Below are 26698 nucleotides of genomic sequence, written 5' to 3'. Positions count from 1 at the left end.
ACACAGTTCCAGACAACCACCTTTAGCCAATGAAACGGCCTTTTTCAATGGTTAAAACAAGGGGAAAATTTGCTGGGCGGGTCCAACGTTTCTATTTTTGCGCTCATACTTATTCTCTGCATCCTAAGCTACACGATTACGTTCGCGATGAATAAAAAAAACATCCCCAGCACGAGTCCTTCGCCAGCAAAGTAGAGTTGAATATCCTTCGGGTCGTAATTGTCGGAAGTATGTCCCTTTTTGTAGTCGAATTCCGACAGCCGCTGGAGCGTTCCGCATTAAAACGAGATTAACGACGAGATACGGTGTCGGTCGAAGAAGTCCATGAAATTCCTTTCACATTGTAGGCGGTTGTTACTCGACTGTAGTCGTCCGCTGCGACGAACGATTTTTTGAAGTTGCGATGTGAAACTCTCGTACTGCAGGATACTGTAACCAGGTTCCATTAATCAGCCTGCAAGTGAAATTATACTTGTCACAAGGGCAAAGTAAATTCAGACAACATCCAAATACAGGGGAGGGGAGAGAGCCATTTAGACCAGACGTAACCCACATGAATTCGCTGATATTTTGGAATTCAAAAGAATCCGCTGTACAAACTTTTTTATCCCATGGCATTAACAATGAGTGAAGGCCTATCCAGGTCTATGATGACTTGTAAAAATATCCATAATTATAAAAAATAAATAGATATCAATACGAATCTCAAAGAAAATTCGATATTACTGGTAGTAAGTTACTAGACAAAGAAGTGGAAAATGGAGCTATTTGTAAGATTGCCAGGCAGCATAAGAGTCAAAGAGAATATTAATCATGATTCTATGTGCCCTACAAAAGTTTCATATTCAATTTTCTCGTGCGCATCCTCTGAGGTTAATTTTTTTTAAAACTTTATTAATAGGTAGGAGATGCAACGAAAAAAAAAAACCCACTATGTAACTAGTTTCTAAATAAACTTTGGGTTTTTCAAGAAAATGTGACATTTTCCCATGAATGTTTTACTTGAATTGTAATAGGCTAATGTTGCAAGTAAATAATCCATATCCATATCGTGATACTTCTAAATGTCTATGAGGTTCAGAAAAGATTAATTCATTTTGATGTTATAGAAACTCTATTTCCTTATTTTGTTTTATTAATTTTAAAATGATTGCAAGTCCTTAACTACTTGCATTACACACACGGATAAGAATATGTTATGTGGCCTGTCATGTGACCTATGAACCACATGTGAAGTTCATGAACTAAGCATTCCTTTCTCCAGTCAATCTGCTTTTGCAAGCAGAGATGAAGCCTGTGTAAGCAGATTATTGAGGTTAAAAGGAACAAATGCTGATACGGCAATGATGACGTCGTCACTGGGCAGGAGATTGCTCTCAGCCAGCTAAGAGTTACGTTACTTGCTGTAAGAGATACGACTTAGTATTTCAAATGATATTTTAGTGTTTTAATTCTCCACCCGCATGAGAAGAATGTCTGAAAAAAAAAAAAAAAAAAAACAACAGTACCAAAATTGAACAATATATTAGTTTCATGTTGGCATTATGTTAAATAAATATTCCTTATTCAAACTATATGAAAAAGGTTTCCATACAAATTCTATATATATTATTAGCCCTGTATAAGATTCATATAGGATTATTTCATAGATAACATTTTCACTTCTAGACTTCCTGACTTTAAAATCTCTTTTATTTTATTTTATTTATTTTATTTATTATTAGTTTATTTATTTATTTATTTATTTAATTTTTTTTTTTTTTTTTTTTTTTCATTGACTACGAATATAAATCACCGGGACAGACAATATGTCAGTAGGTTTTTGGATATGTGTTTGAACTTTTTGCTTATTTGTCATTACTAAAGCGTTAAGTTAGAGTTCAAATCTTTACGCATATATATTTAGATATTTAATTAACCTATGGTTACGTTTTGCTTATTGATTTTATCGTGATTCCTTTTTATTATAATTTGTAACCCTTCCGACTTCTTACGGAGTGTATTATATTGACTCCACTTGTATCCATATTTATTTTATTTTTTTTTTATATTTATTTATTTATATATATTTTTTTTTTTTATATATTTATTTGATAAATTAATGGTTGGCTTGAATATGTGGAAAAGTGTTCTAGCGGCGTACCGTATAAGGCTACTTGCGGCATTAATTCTATAGATACAAGATATAACTGATAAAGGTATTTAAAACCGCGAGAACCGCTATAATCCGGTCGGATCCAATATCACGAGTTGTAACTCGTAAGACATTGACACTTCCTATTTAATTATCCGTTATTCTACCAAACCGATTGACTCTGGGTGATAAATATATTATTGTTTTCTTAATGGAAAGGAATTCACACAACGTGTTAAGGAGATTATTATTGATTTACACCACCCGAGTCACAGATTATTATGTGTTGAATTCCATGTTTACTGATTTAGCACTCATAAATATTCGTAACGCACTCAATTGCGGTGTTTGTTTTTAGTGCTATTAATTCTATATAACGTGTCAAGGAACTATTAACACTAAGAAGTGTTTATTTCCTCTGTCAGACTCGTAATTCTGTTAATAATTCTACGTATATTCTTTCAAGGATTGATTTGGCACAGGATAGGCTCCTAAACTGACAGGTTTCTTAGTGTATCCCTTGTTTTCATGACACGTGTTACAATTAGTTATGTGCTTTTTATATCTGTAAGCATTGTAGGCCAGTAAAATAGTGATTTGGCTTTCTGTGACATAGTAGAGAACCCTGGATGACGGAATGCAACCAGTTTATGACGATTGGTATGAAAGAGATTATTATTACTACCTGGTCGTTAGTCATCTGCTGTGTTCTTCGGGTTTTCCTCGTCACAGACCTACATATAATATTACATTTGATTACATTATTTTTCTGATACATACTTGATATACTTTTGCTTTAGGGTTTCTGCTCGAAAGTGTTTATTGTTTTTTGCTTAGCCACTGACTCTGTTTCCGTCCGAAATGTTTATTGTTTTGGTTATGTCTGTTGACTCTTGCTTTGTTCAGTTTGTAACAGTTCTGCGCTCCGACCCAGATATTCAATGCTCGCGATCTCTTGGGTTAAGGGATTTTCTTGTTTAGATACGGTTTTAACAATAGGTACGGATGTTGCTATATTTTTAGTCTAATTAATGGTTCTTTGCAGTATGATGCGGGATTGCGGGATAATGCGTCAGCTATGATAATTGCTTTCCAGGTAGATATCTTAACTTGGCTCCAAAGACCTGAATGATCATTTGTCACCGAGTTCCTTTTGGACTGTGATTAAAGCCTTTGAAAAACTCGGTAAAGGACTCATGTTTCAGTAAGGACTTTATCAGGATAGCCATAGATTATGAACTTAAAATGTACTAGTGTTAAAGATACCTAGCCCTTCCTTGCCTATTACTGCATATTTACTTTCAGAGGGCTTTAGTTTACGTGAATAAAAAGCTATAGGGAAGAACTGTTTATCATATGACTGAAGTAATACCCCTCTTACCCCTTGGTCTGAGGCGTCTGTTGCAATAAAAAAAAAATTCCTTATTTAAATCAGGGATTTTTTAAGTTAGGTAAGCTGCATTATTCCGCTTTTAAGATATCGAACGCCTGTTGATGCTTTTCAGACCATAATAAATCTACGCTCTTCTTCGTAAGATCTGTTAAAGGAGCTGTCATGATTGAAGAGTTACATATTTACATACGATTGTAATACCCACTACAGCGCAAAAGTGCTGTATCCCCCTTTTACGTTAATAAGTAACCGGAAAGTTATGAATAGCCGACACCTTACCATGGACTACTTTAAGACCTTGACCAGACACATAAAACCTAGATAAACATGTTCGGTTTTTTTAAAAACTCACATTTAGATATTTTACTCTGAGATTATTTGTCTTTGTCTCTGTAGCACTAGCTCTACTTTATGTGAATGTACTTCTAAGGTATTAGAAAAGATTACAAGATCATCCATATAGGCATGTAGGTTATCCCCTAAAAGTCTCCAAACACTATATTATAATTGGGGTGCAACGTAAGCCGGAGGCATACGTAAAAATTGATAATGTCCCCTGAGTGTGCTGAAAACGGTATATGAGGTACAATCACTTAGGTAATGGTATCAGGTAAAAGCCTTTAAGTAAGTCCAAGTAGGTGAAAAAAAAAAATTATTCTAACCTAACAGAGATAAGATGTCGTCGGTACATCGCACTGGAACTATCGGAAGTCGTTTCCTTGTTTAAGCGACCGTAATCTACGCAGATACGCCAAGTCCGATCTTTTATGGCATGACGTTTGAGGGAAAAATTATATGGGCTATTTGATTTCCTAATGACTCCTATTACTAACATTTTTCAACTTCGTCATTTATCTCTATTTTGAAATTTCATTGAGATCTATACGAAGGTACGTAAATAGCTTTATGTTTGTCTTAAACCGTGTTTTGTGTTAAATTACATCCGTTTTTTTCCAGAGATCACTCGCCAGTGGAGAAACTTCCTGGTATTCAGGTAAAAGATAAAAAAAATTTCTGCTGAATCACCTCTGCTTGAATGACTTTACGGATATTACTTTAGATAGATTTATCCAGAGTGATTCATCCACGACTGGTTGGGCGTGATTAAAAATTAGCAACAATAAAAAATGCGATATTTATAACTTCTGTATCCACGATATGTATACTTTTAGGGCTTTGTTCGCGGAAATCGTTATATTTCAGAGTGTCGGGAAGGATTAAAATTTCATTTCCCAGCAAAGTCTTTTTACACGCACTAAGACATTCGAGGGTGCATGCTTCTCGAGATTTTGCGTGCAAATTGCGACTGCGGTTGTGGGAGAATTCTGTTGGGTCATTTGAACAATGTTACGATTTATGAGACAAATGTATAGTTCCTTTATATAAGTTATTATTTGATTAACTGTCTCATTTTTGTTCAAACGGATTTTAATATGTTTGAAGGTTTATAGGATTTTCCTTTGATAAACACGCCTTATTTTGCAGGATGTAAGATAATATTTTGTATACCCCTAGATGAATCTTACAATTACACTAGATACAGATCAATTTTTTTTTTATAACTATAGAGGTATCTGTAAGCGCTCGCTTATCCGGACTTCTCATTAGGGAAGTTCGAACAACAGACGGTGAGTCCGTAAATACAAGATATTACGTCTACTAAAGGAATAAACAAGATATTCTAATTTTTACGGCGCGTACAGTCGGGCTTAATCCACCAGTATTTATTATAACTTAATGTATTAAAATTACGAAAACCTGCTCTGATTACTTTATACGGTCGTGTGTTTCATAGGAAAAATCCTTTTTAATTCAAAAAGATATTGGTATGAACCAACATCGCTTTTCCCCACTCTGCTAGAGTCGCTTATTGTGTGGAATTTGCTATGTTTTGAACACTTCGGCAGTTTTTTTGACTAACCTTGACCGCTTGACTAGGTGACACAGTAACCGAGTTTGCTTGTTTGATTCTGAAAGGCTACTGTTTCTATTTCTTTTTGTAATAATTAGGATCCTTCTCTTTATTACCATCGGCAACGTATTGTGTGTTTTTAGCATTATGTTGCTGGTTACGTATAAAGCAATGATGACGAACTATTAGGAACTGAGCGATTACTAATAAGACAAGTTATCACTACTGCATACAATATTAACTGTTTGTACTTCATTCTTTGCTAAAATTTGTTTGAAATAGTGAGGGATCCTGGTCAGCGCATTTAAGCCTGATGAAGTTTTTTACAGACATGTTATTCCTTGCAATCCAGCCGTATTTTTAAAGTTAAGTTGAGTCATTGAGGTTCGATATTTTATAAACTCAAAAACTCAAGGCTAAACTGCGATCGGGACTTGCAAAGGAGCATTTATTGTCATGACCCGAAATAGTGTTACCTCTAATTTATATAGATTTGTACGGGTGTTCCACTTGTTTTTTGTGTGTTTTCTAATCACTACGGTGCTTAACGACCCTATCCATGCATCTGTATAAATACAGACGTCCACTGCGTAAACGCATATTCACTGTTTAATATGATTTGTTACGTAAGGGATTAATAATCACCCAAAATGATAAAGTTAACATAGTATATGATTATGATATTTCAGTAGAACTTCTGGAAACAGACACTCAGATAAAAACTCGCAGTAGCGAAATCTCAATGATATAGATAATTTCTGTAAAAAAGTAAGATTAAGAATGTCTCGTAACTTCAGCCACAGGAATAACGAAATTCGACCTGCAAAGGAAACACTCAAAGTTACTCCAAATGAATAAAAAATTGTACTTAGCTTGCTTTTGTGGGAAGTCACGGTGTTCCGATAACGACACACGGCACTTGGTCCTCCTCTATTTAGCGGACGACCTGGTTTGGCTTCAGTTCCCCCGTGCGCGTTGTTTCGATGATTCGAGCCCTTGAAAATCCGATGCTGCAGACGCGTTTCGGTTTGTTTCTTGCAGTGCCGGAAACGCTCACTAACGATGTTTTCTTGAATGATTCCAATGAGAGACGAAGCTTCCGTTGCCGTAGGAAAAGGACACGTCGGTTTTGTTTTCTTGAAGTTATTCACTAAACAATTATACTAAGTTGCTTGACGAATCTTGTTTTCTGAAGTCGCTCACTAATGATGATACTAGGTTGCTTGAAGAATCTGCTGCTTCCGTCGTCGTTGACTTCTTATGATACATGATTTATTATTCTGGTTTTTTTTCTTCGTAGGACGTTGTAGAGTTCTTCTGGTCCGCTGGCCACCAAATATTAGGGCTTGTGCCCTAATATGATAAGGCGCCCTATGAGGTAATGTTAGACTAGCGATAATCTATACGCTAAGTCGGTTGGTATTGCACTTCCTCATCTTCAATGGAGTGTCTGGGGTTTTGTAGATCACTTACGAAGTCGGTATTATCTTTACGACGATGTGTTAAACTCATGGTTCGGTGAGGTTCTTGTAGAAAACACAAGGTATATTCTATTCTTCTGAAGTTTTACATGATGAAGATCAGGTATGATCGTACAAGTCTTCTATGACGATAGCTTGATCGCTTCTGCCAATGATGATGGCTAATCCTATTCCTCTACATGATAAACGCTTAGGTAAAGAGGTACAGGTCTTCTAATAACGATAGCTAACTCTGTTCTGCCTGTCTACCATCTCTGTTACAAGTTATGAAGGAACAGACAGTAGTTCGAACATATGAACATACTATCAGATGACATAGTTTCATACGAACACACAATCGAATGAGACACGCTACAGATCACGTAGGCCGTTTTGAATAATAGGTCGGGGTAGTTGTCTCAAGCAGGGAGCTTGGACTAATGTTTATAAACAATTGAATGACTACAGGTGACGGCATGTTATCTTAGCCTACATACTTATTGTATACGTTCCATCTTTAGCGTCTCTAGTCTGATCACATTCCTGCAAGCAATCTGGTTGACCTCTTTAGTTTTAGACTTTTATATATATGGACTAACATTCCATATTTTTATTATGTAAACACTTACATATGTATGTGTATATATATATATATATGTATGATGTATATATATATATATATATATATATATATATATATATATATACAATGAAGATCCATTCTGTAACTGCACAGAAGATTACTATACTCTTTTTTTTTCCATCTGTCCATCCGCCTGTGGTGTTTTTGTATGGTAACACTGCGTCCCGGGCTTTAAATAGTTACGGTATGTGTAAGTTTTAGGTAAATAAAAGGATATCTGGGAGCACATTTGCAACTGAAAAGTGTTTTAATAATTTACTGTATGCGAAGTACACCGATAATATTCGAAATAGGATATTGTTATTATTGTTGAATGTAAGCTGACTGTAACTCTCTAAAGCCCGGGACGCAGTGCTACCATACGCAAACACCACAGGCGGATGGACAGATGAAAAAAAACCGAGTATAGTTATGCAACGAATCTAACACCATTCGTTTCAACCTTGCAGGAACAGTGGTTTTTGAATATCAAGACCTCTTCCATAAAGGAGAGTAGGCTCAGTAATCTCTTTAGAGTCCAACTGCGCCTCCATAAACACTTCAATCTTCCTTGCTTCACCTATTCCGCGACTCCCCTCCTGTCATGTCCATGGTCTAGATGGTCATGTCCCGCCATCATCTGATATATCCAGTATTCGCTCCAAACTACCTAAACGCACTAACCGCTTCTGTTCTTCGATTAACCATGCAAATATTTATTACTTCATCATCTTGGTTTCCATTTACCCTCGTAACCTTACTCTGGCTATTTAATTGCATACCCTCTTTGTAAAGATACAAGATAATCTTTACGCTACATCTTAAGACAACAAACACAAATCTGACTGATGAAGAGACGGCAATTGCCAGCAGCCCATCGGAGCAGATATAGACCGCAAAACCAAAATTCCAAGAGGCAAAAAACTCTTGGATGCCACAGCACCGTACTATTGACTTAACAACAGAAAAAGGCAATAAAATCTACATTCCCCACAGCCTGTTTGTGTATTCCTCAGTTTCTCTCAGGTTTGTGCTAAGCATGTCACAATCAGCATGCATAGGTGAATGGAACTGCCATTTCTCAAGATTCCCTGGAATCTTAAGACTGGTCTGAAGGCTCAGAACCTTTCTTACCCTTCTACCATCGGTTAGGTACCATTTGCACAAGAACAAACACAGTACAGAAACATCAGACCTATGAATGCGTAAGGCATGCTTGCTTCAGTAACACTGAACTCACACTGGTGGGTACAGCCCAATGTTAAGTCAGATCGCTTACTTAACTCATAAGGGAAAGATGAAGCAAGTCTGAGAAGAGGAGCCTGTTTAGTTAACTCCCCCTGCACCCATCTACTAAACTACTAAAGTTACTTGCATAATTTTTTCATTTCCCTCCTTCCCATCCTCTGCACACCATTAAGCCACCCAGGTCAACATTCACACTGTGCCAGTCAACACAGTACTAAGAGAAGTCACATGGGTGAGCAGAGATCACTGGAAACAGTACTTTTTCCCACGCCAGGGCATTCGAAATTCACTCCCCAGTCGATGGTCACAACATGCGCGCAGTATTAGCTCAGTTTCAGCAATATTGTACATTTAAGGGCATAGGCTATGACCTTTTGCGCTGGAGAGCACCGTCAAGGAAGTGCTTCTGGTGTAGAAAAACCAGACAGACGAGGTGTTGTTGAAAGAGCTCAGAGAGGGAGAGAGAAGCGATATGAACCTTATGTAATGAATATCTTCGATAGGACTTGATGAATATCAAATATTAGAGGTCTTTAGTACAAAAGGCTGTTTAAATCACCAACACTGAAAATCAAAGGTATGTGGGATACAGATATATATTTTGTTTATAAACTTCCCTTCATATGCCCGGAGAATTCTTTTGAGATAATACTTCCTTGATACCCAGTCATCAGTCGGCTTATGGATGCACATAGAATTCTATGGAGATAATACTTCCTTGATACCCCATCATCAGTCTGTTTATACATACATACATACCTACATACACATACACAGTATATATCTGATTTGGAGCCGCGAAACAATATTTGGAACTGTAACCATAAGACAAATGATATATCTGCTTTATAAATAAATGGAACGCAAAATAAAAATGGTAAATTACCACAATCATATCTTTCGGATTCAAAATCTTACGAGCAACGGATACAAAAGAACTTCCCTTACATTATTTCTCTCTCTCTCTCTCTCTCTCTCTCTCTCTCTCTCTCTCTCTCTCTCTCTCTCTCCAGAATAGGTCCCTCGACTCCTGTTAGTTATCCGTTTTCATTCTACGGAATAAGAACCTCATACAGACGTTGCTGCTCACAAGACAACCAATCAAACTTCTTGATGTATACATAGCTAGCCAATAAATTTCACTAATATTGCACAAAAGTATCGCACATGCGTAACTCCCTGAGGTCGAATAATAACGAAAAAGTGCCTAGAGTGTGAATAAGCTTCGCTGAGCAAAAGGGGGGAGGGATTAAAGAGTGTATCATCATTTATGCATCATGTAAACAAACAAACAAACGTCGAGCGAAGTATAAATATCAGAGAATCTTGTTGTCTAGCACCACCTACACATGAATGCGTAAACATGCATTACAACGCAAGCACTTGTTGAAATGTTCCCTCTACAATCCAATTTAATTATTGGTAAGCATGCGTTCAGCAAACATACAGTCAGAAAAACCAGTCGCACCCCCAAAAACCCCTCCCCAACCCAAAAAAAAAAAAAAAAAAAAAAAAAATCCCCCCCCCAAAAAAAAAAAAAAAAAAAAAAAAACTAGTCTGTAGTAGCTCCATCCGGGAAGGATAATTCTATTCATCAACTATAACTTGTAAAAACATTACCTCGGAACCTTCACCGAAATCCCGCCTGTGTATTGGTAAAATCGTCTTTTAAGATAACGCTTTTACTTTCCTCTTCATAATTAACCTATTTTTAATATATATAGCAGTCCCGTCTCGAGGCATAAGAAATGAAAAACAGTTGGCAATTCAATACTAAAATGATGCATTTTTTTACAAGCATCTTACCTGGCTTTCGGCGAGAATGACTTTTATGATAGGTGTGGTGCACGTTGGAGAGTGAATGGCGCTGCCAGATGCACGAGAGCTCTGCCCACAAGTGTCTCATGAAACCCATAAGCACATTCAGCACGAAATATGATCTCTGCCTCAGTTACCTTGAGCTTGTTCGTTGTACAACCTCACTTTCAATTTCGAGTGTTTTTTTTTTTCTACACTGAAGTGTGTGAGGATGACATTAACTACTCGTATTTAACTCAGTTATGAAATAAGATTAATTCTATTCCACTTTCAAGTACCTTCAGCTTCGAGCCTTTCTTATAAAATTATCGATATGAACCATCAAAGACATTCAATTCAGTTTTTCTGCTTTCGTAATCAAGCACTAAACGCAATCCTACGCAACAATGCTTTTCCTCACGGATGCTTGAAAGACGAGCAAGTTGCCCACCATCACGGCACTTTTCTGCAATTCTTCGTCGATGCTTTGTTTTTCCTTCTTCTTCTTCTTCTTCTTTTTTTTTTTTTTTTTTTTTTTAGTGTCGACACAAGGTCGAGCCTCATGAGTCATCCGCATTCTTCGTCTCCATTCTGTTCCAGGTCTGGAACGGTCTCACCAGTGTCTGTTTCTGGAACGAGTTCAGAGGAAAGGTAATTTAGTATTTTATTACTTAATTAATTAATGAGAATAAGTGAAAATGATAGAGGTGCATTATCTACCATCATGACGAAATTGTAATTGTTCGTAGATTATTAAGTTGCTTTAATTCATGGTTGAATTTGCTAAGTAAAGTCTTTACTCTAGTAAACCTTACTAAATCTTTTAGATAAATAAGTTTGGATGTAAATAACCGATACCATCATTTATGTACAATATGTAGATTTATGCAATCCGCATTGGTGCATATAAATGTAATATCATATAATTTTAAAGCCGCATTGAGTTACCCTACTTATTATAAATATTACCTTTAAAACCGTTTATATTAATCCAATAAAAAGCGACTTATTAACATAAAACTACAGATTTCATGAATATATACCCATGTTATGTTGAGTGGCTAAACATCAATACTTTTACCTTGAAATATATAAAAGCAAAAAGTGCTAAAAATTCTACCTTCCCTTAAGGGCCAAAGAATTTCTGTCAATTTTTGTTGCTACTTAAATGTTGGCAAGCATTTACAGAGAGAGAGAGAGAGAGAGAGAGAGAGAGAGAGAGAGAGAGAGAGAGAGAGAGAGAGAGAGAGAGAGATTTCCGTCACATTTTCAACCTTATCATAATTGCTTTTCTTTGCAGTTATCATTTCATTATGAATTTGAAGGATTTGAATTACTTAGAGAGAGAGAGAGAGAGATTATTAGTCTCGAAATGACCCGTCGACCTTCAAGCGAGTAGTTGCAAGGTGGTTACCTTCATATCTCAGGAGTTGTAATACTCTAGATGGTATTACACAATATGGTTTGCCAGCTACAGACAAATAATAAATATGCAAGTCTCCCGGTAAAGACTGGTTCCCCTCCTTCAAATAAACGAGAGAGAGAGAGAGAGAGAGAGAGAGAGAGAGAGAGAGAGAGAGAGAGAGAGAGAGAGAGAGAATTTCTTTCACACTTCCAACAAAATCATACATGTTTTTTCTCTAGTTATTATCTCATGTGACATTTAGACGCTTGGAATCACATATAAACAGAGAGAGAGACCTTACCTTACAGACCTTACAGTTCGTTCGGGTTGCCCCAGGTCCCTCAGTGTGAGGCACCTCTAATGTCTACCAGAGAGTTGCTAGTACATCTTCCGGTATATTTTGCATCTTCCAATCTTGGATGGTCTGGGATGCAGTTTAGATATTTGTCGAGCTTATTCTTAAACACATCTACGCTCACTCCTGATATATTCCTCAGATGAGCTGGCAACGCATTGAATAGACGCTGCATTATCGATGCTGGTGCGTAGTGGATTAATGTCCTGTGTGCTTTCCTTATTTTTCCTGGTATTGTTTTGGGCACTATTAATCTACCTCTGCTTGCTCTTTCTGATATTTTTAGTTCCATGATATTTTCTGTTATTCCTTCTATCTGTTTCCATGCCTGAATTATCATGTAGCGTTCTCTTCTCCTTTCTAGACTATATAATTTTAATGATTGTAGTCTTTCCCAGTAGTCAAGGTCCTTAACTTCTTCTATTCTAGCTGTAAAGGACCTTTGTACACTCTCTATTTGTGCAATATCCTTTTGATAGTGTGGGTACCATATCATATTGCAATATTCAAGTGGACTACGAACATATGTTTTATAAAGCATAATCATGTGTTCAGCTTTTCTTGTTTTGAAGTGCCGTAACAACATTCCCATTTTTGCTTTACATTTTGCCAAAAGAATTGCTATTTGATCATTGCATAACATGTTCCTATTCATCATCACACCAAGGTCTTTAACTGCTTCCTTATTTGTGATTGTCTCATTATTAGGTCCCCTATATGCATATAGCTTTCCTTCTCTGTCTCCATAATTTATTGATTCAAATTTATCAGAGTTAAATACCATCCTATTTTCCTCTGCCCAATCATATACTTTGTTAAGGTCTCTTTGTAGAGCGTTCCTATCTTCATCACAAGTAATTTCTCTACTTATTCTTGTGTCATCAGCGAAACTACTCACTACCGAATCCTTAACATTACTGTCTATGTCTTCAATCATAATAACAAACAGTATTGCAGCTAACACCGTACCTTGTGGCACACCGGATATTACCTTGGTTTCATCCGATTTCTCATCGTTTGCAATAACTATCTGTTTTCTGTTGTGTAAAAATTCTTTTAACCATCTTCCTATTTTATCTACGATATTGTGTTTTCTAATTTTCTTTGCTAATATATTATGGTCTACTTTGTCAAAAGCTTTTGCAAAGTCTAGATAAACCACATCTGTTTCATTTCCGCTTTTCATATTTTTGAATATGTTCTCACGGTGGACTAACAGTTGGGTTTGTGTACTTTTTCCGGGTACGAAACCGTGTGTCCTATATTAAACAAATTATTTTTTATTAAATGTTTCATAATATTTTTCTTCATTACCCTTTCATACACTTTCATAATATGTGATGTTAGACTCACAGGCCTATAATTACTTGCCTCAAGTCTTGATCCACTTTTGAAAGTAGGGGTGATATATGCTAATTTGTGCTCATCATAAATCTTGCCTGTATCTACACTTTGTCTTAATAATATTGCAAGTGGCTTTGCGATAGAATGAACTACTTTCTTTAACAAAATAGCAGGGATTCCATCAGGCCCTGCAGCAGCTCCATTTTTAATTTCATTAATTGCCTGCACAATATCAGCTTCATTAATTTCTATGTCAGCTAGATATTCACTATTTTCGTCCCTTACTTCTATATCATTATCTTCATTATCTATTCTAGGGGTGAATTCTCTCTTATATCGTTCTGCCAGTATGTTGCAAATTTCCTTTTTTTCATTCGTTAATCTCCCTTCAATTCTCAGAGGGCCTATTTCTATTCTTCTTTTATTCATCTTCTTCGCAGAGAGAGAGAGAGAGAGAGAGAGAGAGAGAGAGAGAGAGAGAGAGAGAGAGAGAATATCTGACAAGAGGCTTCACCCTGGTCAGGAGTAAAATTCTCCGTCAAGACCCTACAGTTTTTATGATACGACAGCAAACATTTTAAACAGAGCATTGATCCCTCACGCTAACAACGATCGACCAACAACCAGGTGTACCAATTCATTCCTGAGAGAGAGAGAGAGAGAGAGAGAGAGAGAGAGAGAGAGAGAGAGAGAGAGAGAGAGAGAGAACACCTTATGTTAGATACCTGAAACTTTGTAATGCCATATTATTTCGTACAAAATATAATCGGGTAATAATTCTTTACATAAATATCTGATGATTTCATAAATCAGGTTTGTTTATTTTCTTGTTCTTTCCAGTTCTTAATCGCTTTCACAAACGTCAGAACTGATTTTCTAATCCCAGAACTCATTACTCCCTCTACCACTATCAATCATTCCCCTGGCATCTCTCTCTCTCTCTCTCTCTCTCTCTCTCTCACGAACCACATACATCTCTTCTTCTCCTTCTTCTTCCTCTTTTCCCTTCCTCCCTCTTTCTTCGTCATCCCAGGTCTTCGGGGACCATTATGATATATGTAGACAGCGCAGTAGAGGTGGTAGTATTAAGTTATGAACGCTGTCAGCAGGGAGGTGCCAGCTATCAGCTGACTCCGCCTTCCTGACGTCTGCCATCACCTGGGATAGTCATCTCTCTCTCTCTCTCTCTCTCTCTCTCTCTCTCTCTCTCTCTCTGTTTGTCTATCTGTCTCTCCTTCCGCCTTCGCGTGACGTAACTCGCCCCCCCCCCCCCCCCCACCCCCCCCCCCCCCCCCCCCCCCCCCCCCCCGCCCCCCCCCCCCCCCCCCCCCCCCCACACCCCCCCCCCCCCCCCCCCCCCCCCCCATATTATTATACTAATGACGACAATACGACAAACCGATGGCAACGACTTGGGGATGCGACAAAGGCAATTTAGTTACTAATCAGTAATTTGTCGCCGTAATCGATGGCCGTGATTATTTAGGCCTATAATCATCGTCGTCGGACGCTCGTTTTCGAGTCTTCCAAGGTTGCCAGTTACCCGATAATGATGATTTATCGCGTCACTTGTGATGTCGACTTCTATGGGCGTGAATATTTCGTGTTCTTCGATGGCACTTTGACATATCGTCCCTTAATGGTCATATAAGTCGTAAATTGCTACACTGCTTAATAATCCAGGTTCACTGAGAGAGAGAGAGAGAGAGAGAGAGAGAGAGAGAGAGAGAGAGAGAGAGAGAGAGAGAGAGAGAGAGAGTTTCAATGCGCAATAATTTTTGGTGCATATATGTACATTTTTATGTATAGGTATACACACACACACACACACACACACGCATATATATATATATATATATATATATATATATATATATATATATATAGAGAGAGAGAGAGAGAGAGAGAGAGAGAGAGAGAGAGAGAGAGAGAGAGAGAATCAACTTTTGTATAGGACATAAAAATATCTCACATTCTTTAGAGACCTAAAAATAACACAACTACAATAAAAAAAAGCACACAAAACTATGAGATCAGAACGGCTGGTATAATGAGGGACTTGATTAGGTCTTATACGAAAAATGACGGAATGACATCATTTGGACTTTGCTAAATATGAGACATTAGCGTTATTGGCGATGAGAAAGAGAGTGAGTGAGGGGTGCTGTAATTATCAACTAGGGAGAGGTCTAGGGAAGCTGAGTAAACCAATCATGCTTCTTTATGATTTCATTATTTTTGTGGCTAGTCCAATGAGTCTTTTTACACGTCTGTGTAAAATATAAATATACATATATATATATATATATATATATTATCTATTTATAATCGATAAAAAAGAATGTATCATTTACACTAGTTAAAAATTATACTACTACTACTACTTACTATTACTACTACTTACTACTACTACTATATCATATATATATAACTATATATATATATATATAATATAATATATATGATATATATATATATAATATATATATATAATAATATTACAATAGATTTTCAAAAAGAATTTATGACAGTACATACTACTACTACTACTACTACTACTACTACTATATTACTACTAACTACTACTACTATAATAATATATATAACTATATAGATATAGATAGATTTACAATAGATTTCAAAAAGAATTTATGCATACTACTACTACTACATACTACTACTACTACTACTACTACTACTAACTACTACTACGATATATATATATATAACTATATATATATATATAATAATATTATATATAGATATATATATAACTATATATATATATATAGTTATATGGATCTAAATAATATATCAATATTGAATGCAAACATAAATTCAAATCTGATACTTGGTGAAAAAAAAAAATAATCAGAGACAACAAAATTACATACGATGTCAAACAGACAAACTTGCCTAAAACGAGCAACGTACATAAAATACTTACACCTTAATAGACAAACAGGCAGAAAGACAATCGGACAGAGAACGCATGCGCGCTAACACAATCACCTAACGGTCGACTCCAGTCCAGCCTTCCAGCTATGAAATGAGTAACTGTCGTGCAACATATGAGAATTCATTTGTCTTTTGCAACGCACAAGCCCCAAGTCACCTCTGGCCCACCAGCTCTCTCTGTCTCTTCTTCCTCCTTTCGCCGGACCGGAGTGACAGGAAGTCATCTGATTCCGTGTCCAGACCTTTATATTTATCCTATTTCCCTTAATTGACTCTGAAGCAGAGACAGACGGAGAAACAGAGACAGAGAATCTTCTTCTCGCTCCCTATACCAGTCAAGCAGCAGACATCACACTGACGTGAAGATTACCGGGGTTCAGGAGTACATCGCTCACTCGGACATTGATTCGATATGGTTAGAATTGTCAGAAATCGGTCACAGGATGTACGACTTTTCTATCGTCCATAGTCAAGGTCGTGTACCCGAATCGCTGGAACTTCTGAAGGTAAAACTGGGCGTAAATAATTCTTTGCCGAGCATGCCCACAATTCTCATTACATACATTACTCGTCTGTTTCTATTTAATTTTCCTTATTTCCCTCATGTTGTTTATTATTAATTTCCGTAACTATCTTCATACTAGTTGCCTTCCGCACTAGAACCCCAAGGCTCGAAGCATTTTGATTTTCCAATTCAAGGCTGTGAATTGCCTTGCAACAACTTTATCCAACGTTGATATTATATATCAGTTTCCCTTGAAAGTATTCACGTATGGAGGGTATCACTCTTCTTGATTATGTTCATTTAGCTTCTACAGTGGCCTATATTTTTATATCCATCAGAATGTTCTTTACTGATGCTCGTCCAAGCAAGATCTAACTATGTTACGGACTTTGTCAGGGAAATCAAGCTTATTTTCCTTAAAAACCATTTCCATCAATTCGAAGAAGCCTAGAAATATACATTCAAGTGGAGATCAAGTGTTATGGCATATTGTTTTTCAAAAGAAATACATATCACTTACAAAAGAAAGAAAATATTTCAACCAATGCTGCACCTTTCAACCAATGCTGCACCTTTTAAAGATTTTTTTCTTCCTGAAAAAACTTGTAAAACTAAAAGCAGTTTTTTCGTAGCCAATTGCATATTAATCAAATAATTTGGTGATTTAGCTACGACTATAATCACCTCAAAACTTCCTGAAAGGTTCGTATCACATGAGAGATAATGAGAGAGCCACGATTTAAGACGAAAGTAGTACCTTTTATCTACCGCATATTAAGGGATGAAGTCTCTGCAATCCTGGCAGATTTGTTTAATTATTATGAAAGCTGAGAAAAAGAATTCGATTGATTGACAAAAATGGGTGTCAGTCCATCGCCCTTCTGCACTCTCTCGCTTTACTGTAAGACAGTTTGTTCAACTGAAGAAGGTACTACACTGTACTTTTGATATGTGACAAAACATTTTCATTCCGAATGTAGGGCGAAATATGTGTGTGAGCTTTATACAAAGTGGATTTCGCGCTCGGTTACCAATCCGGGGGTCCGAAGTTCGATTCTCGGCTCGGCCAACACGGAACCAAAGAAATTTATTTCTGGTGATAGAAATTCATTTCTCGATATAATGTGGTTCGGATCCCACAATAAGTTGTAAGTCCCGTTGCTAGGTAACCTATTGGTCCCTAGCCACGTAAAAATATCTAATCCTTCGGGCCAGCCCTAGGAGAGCTGTTAATCAGCTTAGTGGTCTGGTAAAACTAAGATATACTTAACTTTATACAAAGAAAATGTTTTCGCATACTAAAACGATCCAGCAATCAGCTGTCACCCTAGCTCTCTATTGCTCTTTTCACTCTCCAACATCTTAATCCTTTCCTTTTCAAAAATGTGAAAAGTTTTTACGAGCATTAATCACTTCATCAAAACGAGTTTCCTGCTTCTGCTCTCCCGACCACCAAACCCTCTTTAAACGGAGATATTTTGTCGTCTTTCATGCTTCCTATACTTCAATCGTATCTCGGTAAAAAAAAAAAAAAAAAAAAAAAACAAAAAAAAAAAAAAAAAAAAAAATCAAGATCCGCATCACAGATGACCACATCACCGTTTCGACGTCAATTATGTATTCAAAATAGCAACGTCATCATTCATTTTTCTGACAAATAACAGTTAATTGACCCTTTCCCTATTTGTAACATCATTTGCATGCGGGGAATTATCACTGAACTTATCTTTATTACTTTTTGATAGTTCGAATGGGTCTTCTTGATGGAGCGTAGTGATAATCTTGGTCATGAGATCAGTATCGAAGTTAACAAAGTACATCCATGGTACTATATGACCAAGAAGGCAGAATTTCTGTAGTCTGGCGTAACATGACTAAAAGCATCATAATCTATGTATATTACAAAAATCTGATTATGTTCTTTAGTGTTATGAATGGAAATATTTCATCTCATTTCACAGTCAATTTCGACGATTTTAACCAGCTTTCGTATGCAATTTCTTGAAACTAAGCCGTACAAGTATTTATGAAGAAGTGTATAAAAAGACTGAAGTTTTGCGAGCATTTTTTAATTTCTTAAAAAACGCTCGCAAAACCCCCGACTTTCTTTACACTTCATAAATACTTGTACGACTTAGTTCCAAGAAATTGCATACGAAAGCTGGTTAAAATCGTCGAAATTGACTATGAGATGTGACGAAATATTTCCATTGACAACACTAAAGAACATAATGACTGACAAATTGATTGGGAGTTACCTGAAGCAAGTAATTTGTAACAATGACTACAGTGGAAACCAGGGCAATAGAGTTAAGAATAAAAAAAAAAAAAAAAAGATAAATAGGGAGTCAGGACGAGAACATGATATATTAAAAAAAATGGGAAAATTTCCATTCATAACACTAAAGAACATAGTGACTGACAAACTGATTGGGAATTATCTGAAGAAAGTAATTTGTAATAATAACTACAGTGGAGACTATGGCAATAGATACAAGAATAAAAAAAAAAAAAGATAAACAGGAAGTCAGGACGAGAACATGATATGATAAAAAACAAGAGTGATTATATAATTTAAAAATCGGAAAGCTTTAATACCGAGTGGTTAATCAAAGGAAAAAATCAAACAAATAACAGCAAAATATTAAAAAAACAAATTTAAAAAAAATGCACGAAAATACGCCTTCATGAGGTGAAGAAAATACGAAAGCACACACACACATGAGGCAAAATCCAGAGGGTACATCTCCATTTAAGAAGTTTAATACCGAGAAATTACTCAAAGGAAAAATCAAACAAATAACAGCAAAATATAAAAAGAATAAGACACGAAAATAAGCCTTCATAAGGTGAAAAAAAATACGAAAAGCACACACACACACACACACACACACAGGAGGCAAAATCCAGAGGTGTACATCTTCATTTAACAAGTTTAATACCGAGAGATTAATCAAAGGAGCAAATTATCCCGACTGCGGCCGTCGTGAATGAAGCTCCCTCCGGCTACGGTTTCGCGATCTGCATAAAGTCAGCTTACGGCCTTGCTTTCCGACAAATTTATGGTTGCTCATCTTCCTGCATTTTCAAATAATGACTTTAACACGAACCCCCCACCCCCTCAACCCCTAACTCCTCCCCCCTCCGAACACACGCACACACACACCCTCCTCTCTCTCTGTGGTTAATTTGTCTTGCATAATTCCTGCTTTCAAATACATGATCGCTAAGTTTTCCTATCTCTCTCTCTCTCTCAAAGATAAATAAGTCTACCAGAATGCCTGATTTTAAATACATTGATAGTTACGTTTCTCTCTCTCTCTCTCTCAGGTAAATATGTTAAGCCGAGTGGCTAATTTCAAATAAACTGGTCTCAAGTCTTCTAACGTAAAAGACTAAAAGGCAAATAAATTCATCTAGAATTTCCCTGTCTGTCTACACACACACACACACACACATATGTGTATATATAATATATATATATATATAATATTATATAATATATATATATATATATATATATATATATATATATATATATAAAGATGAGAGAGATAGAGAGAGAGAGAGAGAGAGAAGAGAGAGAGAGAGAGAGAGAGAGAGAGAGAGAGAGAGAGCTTGGTTTTAAATGCATTAAAATTCCACCATCTGTCCCAAATTTGAAATATCTCTCTCTCTCTCTCTCTTAAAAATCCAAAGAATAAATAATCTAAACGTTCATTTCACCACTGCCTCGGAATCTCATCTCTTAGAAAACGTTTTAGTACTGTAAAAAAAAAATACATTGGAAATTAACTGTAGTGTTTCGTTTATTGTCCATAAAAACTGGAAAAGACAAAACGGGGTCCTTTTCAATTTCCTTCCCTCTCCGCTGTCTTATTATGTTACCATGCAATGGCCCCGGTGTCATTTGCATTTACATGAATTCTATTCATCATTCAGTTGACATCTGTCGGGACGCCGGCCTTTTGTTCTCCTCTTCCATTTAACTCAAGCCATCTGCCCCTTTCTTGATTTCTCCGTTTATCATATTTTTTCTCTTTCCCCTTTGTCTTCTATGCGGACTTACGTGTCATTCCGCCCATTCGAGTGGGATCCGATTCTCTTCTGGTTGTTTTTCGCTGTTTATTTAGTCGTATTTACTTCGTCCCTTACATGAGACTGGCTATTTAGTATCATATTCGGTTTACGAGGTCCAGCTCGTTGCAAAGCCAGCATTCAAAAACGATCAGTCAATGAATCCCGTTGGTTAGTGTTCGCTCTTTTCTGGGTGAGTTGTTTACTTTGACGTTGTCTGCTGTCATAGATGAAGTGGTGTGATCTTGTGATCTTGTCCAAGCAGTGGAGGACTGTCACTCCGTCAGTGATAATAACAGATAAAACTTGTCGAACTCCTGATTTGCAAACTTCAGTTCCGCTGGGTTTTTATCCATGACAAAACATGAAGACAATCTCACACACACTCTCTCTCTCTTTCTTACAAACGCACACATACACACATGCAAGCAAAAAAAAAAAACACCATCTACCTGTGACACACAAAGACACGAACAAACTAGCACCCTTCCTCTCTCTCTCTCTCTCTCTCTCTCTCTCTATGACACACACACACAGACGCTAATTAGCATTTACATCGATAGCTATCTCCCGGTACGCATCAACCTCGTAACGCTCATATCCGCTTTATCTATCTTGTATACAAGATCATTTCCTTTCTTCATTTCCTTCTTCGCATGGAACATTGTTCAGTGTCTCTCTCTCTCTCTCTCTCTCTCTCTCTCTCTCAAGTCGCCTTTGATTTCAAAATAAATTAAGATTTTCTTTTCTCTGTCTCTTGCGTACAATACTGTTCAATTTCTAATTTTTCTATGTTTGACATCTTTTCTCTCTCTCTCTCTCTCTCTCATGGTTTGAACATTTTTGCATTTTTGATATGTATCTATAGCTCTCGTTCTCTTAAAACACTATTCAAGTTCTCTTAATTTCAAGATTTAATCATTTTGCCTCTCTCTCTCTCTCTTTCTCTCTCTCTCTCTCTCTTTCAGAATATTGTTCAATATTCCCTCACATTCCCCATGGATTACATATTTTAGATAGGTATCTAACGTTCTCTTTCTCTTAACACTATATTCAATTCCTCCTTTTTCCAAAGATTTAATAATTTCTCTCTCTCTCTCTCTCTCTCTCTCTCTCTCTCTCTCTCTCTCTCTCTCTCCACGCCGCGTTGGTCTCATTTACATCATCCAATTGAAGTCCTTATTTCTCACTTACAGTCGCATAAATTTGTTTTTATTCTCTTATCCTTTCCTCTTCCGTTCTGAAGCTAAGGTGCGTTTATTATTATTTCCCTTTTTGAAATCTTCGTTTATCTTACTCGTAACTTTTTTTTATTGCCATTTTCATCTGAATGTTACTTTGAGATTCATCAGGAATATACCAATTTAATTTTTCTTAATCTCAAAATATTCATAACAAAAATTCTGGTTTGCAATGACAGATAGCGTAAACGAATCAATCAAGCAATCTACTGGATGTCATACTTACTACCCGTCGTAAAGTTTTTCGTTTGCAGAATTACCGTGTCTTCATCGACGCTTTCTGATTCATTGTGGATTACAGTTTCCTGGGTAAAGTTTATTTATGACTTATAATACTGGACAACATTTTCTTTCGTAATGTTTTTTGGATCACATTTTCTATGACCGTTTTCCGGCTCACAAAATGAAATTGGCCTTCTTAACATTTTCTGAGCTTCATGTTACAATATTTTTTTGTATTCAGTGCTGGGCTGCACTGGACTCCATTTTCTTTAGCGGTAAATTGTATTAGCATTTGTGCTTCAATTATATTTTCTTTTCTTCACTAGTAAACTTTATTGGCATTTGTGCCTCAATTACAAATTACAATTTTCTTAGTGGTAAAATTCAATGGCACTTGTACTTGAATTACATTTTGTTTATTCCTGCGATCTTGCTCTATTGTGGATTACATTTTCGTTGGTCAACGTTTTTTATATTTCTACTTTGATTACATCCTCTTCAGTGGTCAGCTTTACTGGTATTTGTGCTTGTATCACATTTGCTTCAATGGTAAACTATATTGGTATTTGTGCTTGGATTACAACTTCTTTATTACCGAGTTCTTGTTTCTTAGTTGATTACATTCTCTTTAGTAGTAACCTTTAAGTTTGTGCTTGAATTGCATTTTTTCCTGCATTCATTGTGGATTACATTTCGCCGGTAATTTCTATCAATTTTGTACTTGTATTACATTTTCCTTCCTGCCCCTCTCTTGCTTTAATTGCGGATCACATTCTCGTTTGTAACAATTTTTGGTAATGACACTAGGCATTCAGTTAATTTTCAAACGTCCTCTGACTCTCATGATCATGTTATATTTTCTCTGTGCTAACTCTCTTCTAATGTCGATAGTATTTTATTTATTCATTTTATTAGATGTAAAAATTTATTAAACATAGGTAAAATCTTTCTTCCCTTCAATTATGAACTTCAAGAATAGAACAGAATTTAGGCCAAAGGCCAAGCCCTGGGACCTATGAGGTCATTCAGCGCTGACAAGGAAACTGACAGTAAAACCGTAGGACAGGGTTAACAGGAGTTACAAGGATTACGATGTCTCAAAGACTTGTTAGTCCATCCGAGGAGACATCGTGTGCTCACTTATCTGTAGGAGCAGGTTTCACTCAGCATTCACAGTGTCCTTCTAATGATTTTGTCTAGCTTTCTTTTAAACTCTTCTACACTGTTGCTGTTTACAACTTCTGGTGGCAGTTTATGGAAAGTAAGATGGAAGGATGAGAATATGAGAGGAGATACAGTAAAAGGAATGAAAGGGATTGTAGCTAGGAGTAGAGGAAAAGACCCCATATAGACTCCCACTTTTCTAGCCCCGCCCCCCGCCCCCCCACCCCCCCCCAAGGGGCGTGGCTACCCCCCCTCCCCCCTCCTGATTGGCTCATGTACGTACGTGAGGCCTAAAAAGGGGCGGGACACAACCCCCAAAACCCCCAAAAGGGGTGTGGCCACCCTGACCCCATATAGACTCCACTTGTCTGGGGGGTGCTGGCCACCCTGACCCCATATAGACTCCACTATTCTGGGGGGCGTGGCCACCCCTGACCCCAAATTGACTCCATTTGTATTATAAGCTCATGTACGTACATGAGCTCATAATTGACTCCAATGTATGATAAGTTCATGTACGTACATGAGCTCATAATTGACTCCATTTGTCTTACAAGCTCATGTACGTACATGAGCTCATATTAGGGGGGCGTGCCTCCCCTAACCCCAAATCGACTCCACTTTTCTACACCTGTGACGGTTCACATAAACTATAAGGGAATAAAACCATCTTTTCAACCCTCCACTATTCTGGGGGGCGTGGCCACCCCTGACCCCAAATTGACCCTCCATTTGTATATAAGCTCATGTACGTACATGAGCTCATAATTGACTCCATATGTATGATAAGTTCAGTACGGTACATGAGCTCATAATTGACTCCCATTTGTCTTACAAGCTCATGTACGTACATGCTCATATTAGGGGGGCGTGGCCTCCCTAACCCCAAATTGACTCCACTTTTCTACCCCTGTGACGTCACATAACTATAAGGGAATAAACCATCCTTTCAACCCTCCACTATTCTGGGGGGCGTGGCACCCCTGACCCCAAATTGACTCCATTTGTCTTACAAGCTCATGTACGTACATGAGCTCATATTAGGGGGCGTGGCCTCCCCTAACCCCAAATCGACTCCACTTTTCTACCCCTGTGACGTCACATAACTATAAGGGAATAAAAACCAACATTTCAAGCCCTCACCCCAAATTGACTCCCACTATGCTACCCGTGACGTCACGTAACTCTCTGGGGAAAAAATCAAACCATTCTTTCAACCCCTGACCCCAAATTGACTCCACTTTTCCTACCCCCTGTGACGTGGTCACGTACTCTCTGGGATAAAACCATTCTCAAATTTCAAAGACCCAAATGACTCCACCTTTCCTACCCCCTGTGACGTCACGTAACTCTCCTAATAAAAACCAACATTTCCCAACCCCGCCTCCACCCCAAATTGACTCCCTATTCTATCCACATGGAAAGGACGTCACGTACTCGTCTGGGAATAAAACCATTCTTTCAAAAACCCCGACCCCAATTGACTCCACCTTTCTACCCCCTGTGACGTCACGTAACTCTCCGGAATAAAAACCAATTCTTTCAAAACCACCCCAAATTTCACTCACCAAAATTGACTCCACTAACTCCACCCCTGTGACTCCATAACTCTACTGTGATAACATCTTTCTGGGATAAAACCATTCTTTCAACCCCGACCCCCAAATTGACTCCACCTTTCCTACTACCCCCTGTGACGTCACACTCTCGGGAATAAACCATTCTTTCAACCCCTGACCCCAAATTGACTCCACCTTTCCTACCCCCTGTGACGTCAACATAACTCTCAGGGAATAAAAACCAACATTTCAACCCCCACCCCAAATTGACTCCACTTTTCTACCCCTGTGATGTCACGTAACTCTACGGGAATAAATAAAACTTGACCCCACCCTGACCCCAAATAGACTCAGTTCACTGTTTTTTGCGACTCATGTCCCCTTTAATTGTTTTCAAAGTAACCGGGACGTTTACCTCATCCTCCTCCTATAAAATCTCTAAATTTATATATGCACATTGCGAATATACTCTCGCCCTCCCTCCCTCCCTCCTCCCTCCCTACCTCCCTCCTCCCTCCCTCCCTTCCCTCCCTCCCTCCCTCCTCCCTCTCTCAGCCGTTACATTTTGTTTTATATATATATATATATATATACACAGCTGTTTAGATATTCAGAGTATCATGATAAAAGGATATTTGGCGACTGACTTCATCCACATGTGATATCTCCCCCAATAACCATATCAGAGTCAATGTTATCTGATGATGAATCACGCACACACACACACACACATATGAAGAAACGAGACCTTATCGCCAATATTTGCCCAGCTGACTTCCCACGCCAACGTGAAATTTTATTTTCATAGAATTTGAGTCATAATCTAGGTGGCGAACACAAGGACAAAGGGTACACATTTCAATTTTGTTGTTTATTTATTATACAGAGTTTGAAAGAGGTTGAAAAATCAAATTACAGACGGAATTGTTATTTTATATTTATAACCAATCCTAAATACAGGGGAATGAATTAATATTCCATACAAATACATACATTAGAAAAAAACTGTACAAACACGAACGCGATAATATGCGCATGCGCTTTTTAAAACAAAACAATACTTCAACGAAACATACTACGGCTACTATATATTTTCTAAACCTGTTTCCTTGACATCACACCCCTTAGTATATACCACAAACATCTTCTCCCAGCACTTTCCGACCGTGTATCGAAGACGACGACGTTTTCATCTAACACCTCAAAGCTTTTAAATTTAGCTAACAAGTTTTTCGCTAACTTGTGCGAAGAGGTTGATGAAGCCATGGCGAGAGTTCACGTCTTGATGTGACAATCCTTCAA

General features: G+C 37.4%; 1 long non-coding RNA gene across 1 annotated transcript in view; it reads right to left on the bottom strand.

Annotated features, from left to right (window-relative positions):
• Positions 1–26698, bottom strand: part of LOC135201291 (uncharacterized) — a 303738-nt gene that overhangs the window by 232141 nt on the left and 44899 nt on the right. Inside the window, exon 2 of the long non-coding RNA XR_010311475.1 lies at positions 10576–11195. This is a non-coding gene — a long non-coding RNA (uncharacterized LOC135201291). The remainder of the gene's footprint in view (positions 1–10575; positions 11196–26698) is intronic.

The sequence above is a fragment of the Macrobrachium nipponense genome, chromosome 28, assembly GCF_015104395.2.
Source record: "Macrobrachium nipponense isolate FS-2020 chromosome 28, ASM1510439v2, whole genome shotgun sequence".
Taxonomy (NCBI): Eukaryota; Metazoa; Arthropoda; class Malacostraca; order Decapoda; family Palaemonidae; genus Macrobrachium; species Macrobrachium nipponense.
The sequence above is the reverse complement of the archived record's forward strand: the minus strand, read 5'-3'. Positions and strand labels throughout refer to the sequence as shown.